At 39.9% G+C, this 10,819-nt stretch overlaps 1 pseudogene; it reads left to right on the forward strand.

Annotated features, from left to right (window-relative positions):
• The first annotated feature begins 527 nt into the window (after positions 1-527).
• LOC129400111 (short coiled-coil protein-like) lies at positions 528-793 on the forward strand (annotated as a pseudogene).
• Positions 794-10,819: the final 10,026 nt, after the last annotated feature.

A 10,819-nucleotide genomic window follows, 5' to 3' on the forward strand; every position in this document is an offset into this window, starting at 1 on the left:
TCCCCAAATACTATCAGGAGTGACCCCTGAGCAAAGAGCCAGGAATAAGCCCCAAACACTGCTAGGTGTGGCCAAAAATAAATAAATAAAGTCCAAAGAAGAACAATGTTTTGTAACACATGAAAATTAGATGATTTCCAAATTTCAGTCTCCATAAATAAAATCTTATTGGAACAAGGGCACAAATTTGTTTATCTATTGTCTATGGTGTTCATTGCACTACCCAACAACAGAGATAAGTAGCTGCAACAGAGACTGATTTCATGTTTGTTAAAAACAAAACTATTTACAATCCGGCCCTTTATTAAAAATAATAATAATAACAATAATAATAAAAGGTTTTTCAATCCCTACTTGAAACAAACAAGAGCTAAATGATAAGAGTTGATAAACAGGAGGTTCTAGGCCTTGACCTGAAAATACAAATACTTATTATTGGTAGCTGAAGGAGATCCACAAGCATGAGAGCTAAAATAGGCTGATGGGTCTTCCAGATCCCTCAGGATTCCTAAGCTGCATATTATACAACAAGAATGTTGCATCAAATGTCCAAAAGTCTATTATCTGTGATGATGAATACTGATATGGATGCAACTGATGCTTTAAAAATACCATGTTGAACTGGAGGGGAAAGCATGACTTATTAATCAAAAATTGGAACTTTAATGCACACCAGCAGGCAGTTAAAGAAGAAAATCTGAAGTTAAAATCAGAAAATCAACTTATTAGACAGTGCATAGAAAATCTCATATAATTTTATAGTTTTTTCCAAACAACTGACTCCAAAAACTAAGATAATGATGGGCCAGAGAGATAGTACAGGGGTTAGGGCACTTTCTTTGCATGTGGCTGACTGGGGTCCAATACCTGGCACTGCATATGATGCCCTGAAGCCATCCAAGAGTGACCTACACTACATGTTTTTACTTCAGATTTGTATATCTTTGGCACAGACTAGATCTTTGGGGAATATGTGTATGAAATCGGATAACTGATCTCATGTTAGTCACATTCTAACCACATCTGGAAGAGAATAGTTACAAATAGTATGGTCTCAAAGTTTATTTGTAGTATCAAGATCAACTTTCACAAAATCTCTCACACGTATGTTAAATATCATAAAGTATTACTTTCCTAGTATTTTGTGTCACTGCTTCTCCCAGCATCTTCTTTAAAGCCACCTAATTGTAGAGTTATGGTCATTCTTTGACAATTTTCCCAAAATTAATTAATATGAAGAGATTCACAAAGGCAGCTTACAGTTATTAGATTTGGGCTACTTTTAGTCATAGAATAATGTTTGTATTGAAATAATATTCTAGCTTTATGACTACATAAGCCCCAAAATGCAAACATTTTTGCTTTCATTTTGTGAGCCAGTTTACAATTAAAGCAGTATTGCAACTATGCTTTAGTGTTGAATTAAATACCCTTTCAGAGTAAAATTTCATAATAAGAAGCTGACAGTAAAATCAGTACCTTTAGGAAACATTTAGTGGTCTGAACAATATTCTGGTCACTGCTCCATAATGCAGTTGGATCAAGGAGAACCTGGAGGCAAAACTAAAATTTTCCATAAGAAACATTTCTGGATTGATACCAGTTCAAATATAAATGTTGATAGAATGGGGGCAGGGAAGGAGACACTGGAACAACATGGGAGAGAACTGAACACTCTGGTAGAGTGTGTGGTACTGGAATGCATGAAACCTTACCATTACCATTAACAGTATTATAAATCACCATGCCTAAAACAAAATTTAAAAATAAATAAATGGTGGTCCGTCACTTTCACATAAACGAACAGAGAAACACTTGCTTTCCAAACATTTACTCACCTGGAAATTTGTTTTCCAAATTCTCTAATAAGAAAACATTTCTTGGGGGCAGAGCTATAGTGCAGCAGGTGGGGCACAGCATTCCATACGGTCCCCCAAGCACCACCAGGAGTAAATCCTGAATGCAGTCAGGAGAAAGCCCTGAGCATTTCTTGGTGTGACCCAAACACCACCACCAGCCCAGCAAAAAAAGAAAATATTTCTTCAATAAAGTTATTATTTACATAATAACAACATGGGATAGTTTTCTTTTGTTTGAAGATTGTAAGTATCTTCATTTCAGTTGTGAAAAGAAGTAAATGGTTGTGAAAAAAAGTAAATGGTTAAGAATTATCCTTCATGAAGCCAAACCGAGGTTAATTATTGGCAGTTTCCTGATGATTCTGTTCATGTGACTTTGTTTCCTGATAGTTCTAGAATCAGAACAAGAACAAAAATCATTTATTTTTATCAAGATAATTTATTGGCCTCAAATATTAATTGACTGAATGTGTTTCTAATGAAGTTCAAAACCATAAAAAGGTTCTCAGGAAACGTGCTGCTTATACACAGACCAGCTTAAGAATTTAGGAAAGGGGACAAAGAGATGGTATAGCGGATACAGTGATTGCCTTACACAAGACTGACTCAGGTTCCATCTCGAGAACCCCATATGATCCCCCTGAATACTTCCAGGAGTGATCCCTGAGCACAGAGCTAGGAGTAAGCCTGAGCATCGCCAAGTGTGGCTCAAAAACAAACAAAAAAATAATTTAGGAAGAGGGCTGGAGAGAGAGTTCAGGAGTTAAGGCACTTGCCTTCCATGTCCACTGCCAATCCCTTCTGATCCCAAACACCCCGAACAGTCCTCCTGAGACCTTCCAGGAGTGATCTCTAGACATAGAGCCAGGAGTAAACTCTGACAACCACCAGGCGTGCCCCGCCCCCCACCTCACAAAAAAAAAAGCCCTTGGGAATTTTTAGAAAAAAATCAAATTAACTTTAGAAAAAATCTCAGCACTAATGCCAAAATACTTATTCCTCCCTTCCCCTTGAGTCTCAGGAACATAAAGCAGAAGTCTCAGGACAATTTGCATTTGGCGCCCATGACTGGAATCATCCACAGCAAACTAAATCCCCAGTCCCGGTGACCCAGGCTATCTGATATCGAGGTGCCTGAAATTTGTGGATGATCTCACAGATCAGTGATCACTAGCAGATTGTTTTTTTCCTACAAGAACACTGAGCATACACTGAGTAAGAGAATGTGCCCGCACACACAGTTGGCAGGGGCAATTCCAGCACCCCCTGCTTCTCAGCGCCACGATGCACCCGCCTGTACCACCACCCTCTAGAACTGTCTCGAACTGATTTACACTCCTGCGCTGAGGGCAGATGAATTGGAGAAGCAGACAAACTTACTGCGTGAGATCTTCCCAGTGAAGCCGATAAATCAGAGCCTGAATGCACCCAAAGACCCTTTTTGTCAGAACTCACTTTGTCTTGACTCTTGGGTCCCAGGCACGTCTTTCTCTGCAACCTCCCACCAGGATTCTTTCTTTCCCTTCTCACCCCGCTGTCTCTTCCTCGTGTTTTATAGATTGCTCATTCTTCTGTGATCTCCTGCGACAGTTATATCAACCATTACATAATACCAACAGCCGAAGACCATCAGGCCTGGCACCCAGACACACCACATTTACTCGAATATTCCCAGCTGAGGTGAACATCCAGAAAGTATGTGTAGATTTATTTCTGCTAGCACCATGATTTACTAAGTAACTAAAAACCATGATGAAGTGTTGTCTATGTCTTGATTCTTTCTATTATTTTTCAAGTTTCTGTATTTCCCCTCTTCCTTTTCCTGTTCGGGTTGTCAGACAGGAGTTGAACAGCTGGTTGTGAGCCAACTTCGTCCGGTACACGGAGTTACACGAGAGCAGAGCCTCAGGGAACACCTGGACCACATGTAGTATTGGAGATGGTGCCAACATTTCTGGCCTGGCTCCACGCTTTTTTTAAAAAAATTTTTTTATTAAATCACCATGAGATACACAGTTACAAAGCTGTCCATGATTGAGTTTCAATCATACAATGTTCCAGCACCCATCCCTTCACCAGTGTACATTTCCTACCACTAATGTCCCCAGTATCCCTCCTGCCACCCCACCCCTGCCCAATCTATAGCTATAGCAGGTGCTTTCTCTCCCCCTCTCTCTCTCTCCTCTCTCCCTCCTCTATTCATTCCCCCCGTCCCTGTCCCTGTCCCTCCCTCTCTCCCTCTCTGTCTCTCTCTCTTTCTCTCTCTCTCTCTGTCTCTCTCTGTCTCTCTCTGTCTCTCTCTCTGTCTCTCTCTGTCTCTCTCTGTCTCTCTCTGTCTCTCTCTGTCTCTCTCTCTCTCTCTCTCTCTCTCTCTCTCTCTCTCTCTCTCTCTCTCTCTCTCTCTCTCCTTTTGCTCCACACTTTTGAGGCAGGCACAGTGCCACCAGCCCAGGAGTCCAATGTTTTCCCCCTCCCTCCCCTTTGCTGCAGTTGTTGCAATAACCAGGGGGCATGCACATGCTTAGTTGTGGTATACATACATTTTGGTTGTGGTTTCTGTGAAAGCCACACACTTTTGTGCTGGTGCTTCCCCTCCACACATCTAGTTGTGGTACTCACATTTCCATTTTCAAGCTTACCAGGGGTCACTGTGTGCTAACTCACATTCTCTTTTTTTTTTTTTTTTTGGCTTTTTGGGTCACACTCAGGAATTACTCCTGGTGGTGCTCAGGGGACAATATGGGATGCTGGGGATTGAACCCAGGTCAGCTTCATGCAAGGCAAACATCCTACCCACTGTACTAGTCCCCTAATTGACATTCTCATCAGTGGGTCATCCTTCTGGCCATGGGACTTGCACATCTTTATTTTATATTTTTATTCTTTTTAATTTTAGGAATTTTGATTTACAATGCTGTTAATGATGTGCATGGATACTACGGCTCCAACACCACGCCCTCCACCAGAGTGTTCCCCCATTAACCTACCCTCACTCTGTCCTCAACCATGTTTCTGTAAACAAGCTCTCAGGCTCTATTGCCTTTGTCCATTTATTGTTCCCTTATTAGAGAAAGAGAGAGAGAGAGAGAGAGAGAGAGAGAGAGAGATGATTCTGTGTCTGCCCTTCTTCTAACCAACTTCACTCAGCATGATACTTGCCATATCCATCCCTCCTCTTCTAGAGGCAAATTGCTACCTTTTTTTTAATAACCAAGCAGTATTTCATTGTGTATATATACAAGCCATCTGTTCAAGGACACTTGGATTGTTTCCAGAATTGGGCTATTGTAAATACTGCTACAATGAATATAGAAGCACAAATGTCTTTTCTTTAAAGGGTGTCCTTAGGGCAGGTGCCAAAAAGTAAAATTGCTGAGTCACATGGATGTTCTTAGTTTTTAAAAAGCTTCCATTTTGTGGGGCTGGAGAGATAGCTCAGCCAGTAGGGTGTTTGCCTCGCAATCAGTCAGCCAGGCTTCAATTCCCAGCATGCCAAATGACCCCCTGAGCCCACCAAAAGTGATTTCTGAGTGCAGAGTCAGGAGTAACCCCAGAGCACTTCCAAGGGTAGCCCAAAAACTAAAAGAAAAAGTTTCCATGTTTCCATATTGCTTTCCAAAAAGGTTGAACCAGTCCCACCAGTAGTGGATGAGGATTCCTTTCTCCTTCCTCCTCACATTCATGCCAAGACTGGTTGTTTTTGCTCTTTGTGATGTGTGCAAGTTTCACTGTTGTGAGGTATCTCATTTTGTTTCTACTTTCATTTCACTAATAAGTGATGTAGAGTATTTTTTCATGTACCTATTGGCCATTTATGCCTATTTTGGAGAAGTTTCTGTTCATTTCTTCTCTCCATTTTTTGATGGGGTTGGTTTTTTGTTGTTACATTTTACAAGTGCTTAATATATATAAGATATTAACCCTTTGTCAGATGTGTGGTGGACAAATATTTTCCATTTTTAGGGTGTCTTTTTATTATGGTAATTGTTTCCTTTGTAATGCAGAAGCTTCTTAATTTGATGTTGTCCCATTTACTTATCTCTGCTTCCATTTGCTTGGCCAACAGCACAGGAAGGGTTTTATGCCTACATTTTTCTCAATATAATTTGTGGATTCAGGTCTAATATTGATGTCTTAAATCCATTTTAATTGAATTTTGTGCATGAAGTGAGACAGGGGTCTATATTTATTTTTTAATATGTAACTGAACAATTTTCACAACACTATTATTAAAGAGCCTTTCTTTGTTCCATTTCTTACTTCTTACTCCTTTCTTGAAGACTAGCTGTCCATGTATCTGAGGATTTGCCTCTAGGTTCTCAATTCTATTCCATTGGTCTAAGAGTCTGTCTTTATTATAATTCCACACTATTTTGATTAACAGCTTTATAATATACACTTGAAGAAAGAGAAGCTTCCCATCTTCTCTTTTCTAAGACTGCTTTGGCTATTCAGGGATTTTATTACTCCATTTAAAGCTCAAACTCATTTGGGAGTATAGAGATAGTACAATAGGTAAGGTCCTTACCTTGCATACAACCCGCCTGGGTTTGATTGCCAACACCACTTATAGTCCACAAGAACCTCCAAGAGTAATCTCTGAGTACAGATCCAGGAGTAAGCCCTGAGCACTACCAGGTGTGGTCACAAAAAAAAAAATTCAACAGCATTTGGTCTGTCTTTAAAAACTTTCATGAGTCTAGAGAATATATTGAATCTGTATAGCACTTTAGGTAGGATTGTCATTTTGACCATATAAATCCTTCCACCCAAGAAATGTGTTTCATTTTTCTTGTATCTTTGATTTCTTTTAGCAGTGATTTATAGTTTTCTTCATATAAGTCTTTCACCTCTCTGTTGATTTCCAATTGCTTAATTTGCTTTTTGAGCTGAAAATGGGATTGCTCTTGTTGTTTGTCTTTTTGGGTTTTTTGTTTGTTTGTTTGGGGGGGGTAGTTTGTTTCTTACTATCTCTTCTGGTTCTCTGTCATATAGAAATGACATGCATTTCTGTAACTTGCACATCTTTAGATGTAGTGCCTATAAGCCAGAGATCATACATACAGTTATGGTACTCATGGTCTAAGTGGCAGAGTAACTGGAACTGTGTTTGGTGCCTGAGGGACACTGGGAGATGGATCATTGAACTCTCTACAGTTTGACAGTTTATGTGGGGAAATAGTTTCTAACAGCCAAACTTAATTAATATAATTCAGCATTACTTGACAAACCTCCTGAATAGTAATCTAATTAACTCAGCTTTTGAATAGACCTGATGTCAAGTAACATCATTGATTTCTTCATAATAAAAATTATGATCTCCCTTTTTCTCTAGCTCACAATTGTAAAATCTCACTATCTCAAATTAACAATGATTTCCTTTATGCAAAAATAAGAGAAACTCCTTCCTTTCTTACCCATTCCCAAAAGGCCTCATGCTACTTTAGTGCTTCCTCTATGCCATATCAGATAGCTGTGCTCTTTTAAAATTTAACACCCTGGGCCAAAGAGATAATAAAGTGAGTAGGATATTTGCCTTGCATGTATCTGACATAGATTCAATTCCAGGCATCGTTTTTTATAAGTATCTAAATTTTAATTTAATTTAGAAATTTATCAATAATATATTTAATTATGTTTTATAATATTTTATTTTATAAGCCATTAAATATTTAATTATGCTTTATAATTAATTTGATAATGTTAGGTATATAATAAAAAGTATACATAAAAACAAAAGGTCAAAAGTCATATATTAAAAAGTGCTTATTTACAGGCAGTAAAATTATAGTCCATTGGGTGTTTTTTTCTAAATGTTTTATATTAATGAATGTTTACAAACTTCATCCAAAAAATAATCAAAAAATTTTTTTAATTTAATAAGCAAGTGTAAAAAGGAAGTTGCAGGAGATCAGAGAGACAGTGAAGCAAGAAAAATGCTTGACTTGCTAGGGACTGACCAGGGTTCCAACCCAGGCACCCCATATGGTCCCCCAAGCCCACCAGGAATGATCCCTGAGTACAGAGCCAGGGTAAGCCCAGAGCACAGACAGGTGTAGTAAAAAACAAATAAACAAAAAGTAAGATGCAAAATGATATGTATGTTTAATAAATACATTTTACACACATGCCTCTAGAATACAATCTGAAGAGAAACCAGAGTATTATCAAATTCTGGAGGCATGTGTGTAAAATGTGGAGCAACAGCACAGCCGGTAGGGCGTTTGCCTTGCACGCAACCGACCCGGGTTTGATTCCTCCCTCCCTCTCGGAGAGCCCAGCAAGCTACCAAGAGTATCTCGCCTGCACCGCAGAGCCTAGCAAGCTCCTGTGGTGTATTCAATATGCCAAAAACAGTAACAAGTCTCACAATGGAGACATTACTAACCATGTAAGAAAATTCTGGAGCTTGGAGCTGGAGAGATAGCACAGCGGGTAGGGCGTTTGCCTTGCACGCGGCCGACCCGGGTTCAAATCCCAGCATCCCATATGGTCCCCTGAGCACAGCCAGGGGTAATTCCTGAGCGCAGAGCCAGGAGTAACCCCTGTGCATCGCCAGGTGTGACCCAAAAAGCAAAAAAAAAAAAAAAAGAAAAAAGAAAAAAAAAAGAAAATTCTGGAGGTAGAGAGATAGTATAGTGGGTAAAGTCATTTGCCTTGCATGCACCTGACCTGGGTTTGTTTTCCAGCTTCCCACATGGTCCCCTAAGTCAACAGGAATAATTCTTGAATGCAGAGCCGGGAGTCACCCCAGAGCACCCCAGAGCACTCCAGAGTCACCCCAAAGTGTAAACCCCTCCACTGAACCTGACTCTGGCTTCTTCCATCTGACAGCAGTGACACAGAATTATTTTCTTCTTTGATGTAACATTCTGAGATCTCAGTAGATGGCTAAAGGCTGAAAAGGGAACCCAAATAGCCATAATTCTTGAAAGAATTTGCAACGATATGCTCAGAAATGACCAATATGACTCCCAAGCATGGGTTCTGGCTGAGAATCATACAGTTATCTTCTTGCAAATCCCAGTGGTAGGCCACAGGAAATAAATTGATGATATTTAGACGTTAGAAGTATTTTGATCTGGGGGCTGGAGCAATAGCACAGCAGGTAGGGCATTTGCCTTGCACGCGGCCGACCCGGGTTCAATTCCCAGCATCCCATATGGTCCCCTGAGCACCGCCAGGGGTGACTCCTGAGTGCAGAGCCAGGAGTAACCCCTGTGCATCACCGGGTGTGACCCAAAGACCAAAAAAAAAAAAAAAGAAGTATTTTGATCTGATCCTATAAGACCTACTGGAAAAATGTGACCAGGAATAGACACTGTTCCTTAGCTAACTGGAATCTGACTGAGGAGATCTAATGAAAGCATTCAAATTTAGGAGATCACCAAGAGGCATGTTGTGGCATCAAATTAAAAAGACAGATTCCTCCCCACCAAAAAAAAAAAGATATTCAGAAAATAGAATTATAATTTATTATAAAGTGAAAGTGTGCATCAAGGGCCAGAGTGATAGTACAGTGGGGAAGGCATTTGCCTTGCATGCGCCCGACCCGGGTTCAATCCCAGCATCCCATATGGTCCCTTGAGCACTTCCAGGAGTGATTCCTGAGTGCAGAGCCAAGAGTAACCCTGAGCATTGCCATGTGTGACCCAAAAAAAAAAAGCCAAAAATAAATAAATTTTTTTTAAAAAAAGAAAGTGTGCATCAATAACCAAGAACAAAATTCAGAAATAAATAGCATGACAAATGTACTTTGAGTATACATGGATTATGGTAAAGAATTAGAAATTATTTGGACAAAAATCTGTCAATAGTCACTGTAAAGGTAATTTAAAAAAATTTAATTGAATCACCATGAGATATACAGTTGTTCATGATTGGGCTGTAGACATATAATGTTTCAATACCCATTCTCTCACCAGTGTACATTTCCCACCACCAATGTTCTCAGTTTTCTATGGGTCAGAGATATTGCAATGGGCTGAACTCATGTTTGTATGTACGAGGCCCAGGCACTGAATGATCCTCTGAGCACTGCCAGACATTGATATTAGTACCAAGCACTGAGCCAGGAATAGTCCCTGAGAACTGCAAGGTGTAGCCTTAAAGTGAAAAGTAATTATGATGATAATATAATAAAAACACTCTTCTAGAGCAATCGGGGGATAGATAAAGGCTGAGTGCATGTTGTGCATCAGGAGGCCCTGGTTTGTTTCCTGGCACGACATGTTCCCCCAAGCACTACCAGGAGTCACCCCCACACAGAGCCAGGATTGGCTCCCAAGTACTGATAAGTGTTGCAGAAAGCAATCTCAAAAAATAAAAATCTTTCTATGAGGCTAAGATGTGGCTCAGAAGTAGAATACTTGCTTTGCCTGTATGAAGTTTTTGGGTTCAGTCTCACCACACACACACACACACACACACACACACACACACACACACACACACACACACAACCAACCCTGTGACATAAAATACATTTTTGGCAATAATGAATTGTATTATACACAAATAACACAAATACATTCTGTGAACACCCATAATAACACTATATTGTATTGCCATTATTTTTTAGCAGGATGTTTGCTTCCTGGGGGCCAAAGCTCCCAGAGTACAGCAGATGGGGTAACTGCCTTGTACATGGTAGACCTGAGTTTGATCACCGGCACCCCAAGCCCCACCAAACAGTGATCTTTCAGCACAGAGTCAAGAGTAAGTCCTGAACCCCTCACCAAAACAAAACAAAAATATGTATTTCTTCCTCGAGATGTTTTCTTAAATCTTGATGCATTGTCAGCATCTTACAGAGGTTAGTGAGAGGAAGTTTTCAATAAATCCTTAAAAACTAATGAAATCATCCTTCCCTCATCCTCATGACACTCCACTAAAGCACTCAGCTCCCTCCGGCGCTCTATATTTAAAGATGGATATGAATAATTTGTGCACCATTCAGA

Source organism: Sorex araneus, chromosome X (assembly GCF_027595985.1).
Source record: "Sorex araneus isolate mSorAra2 chromosome X, mSorAra2.pri, whole genome shotgun sequence".
Lineage (NCBI taxonomy): Eukaryota > Metazoa > Chordata > Mammalia > Eulipotyphla > Soricidae > Sorex > Sorex araneus.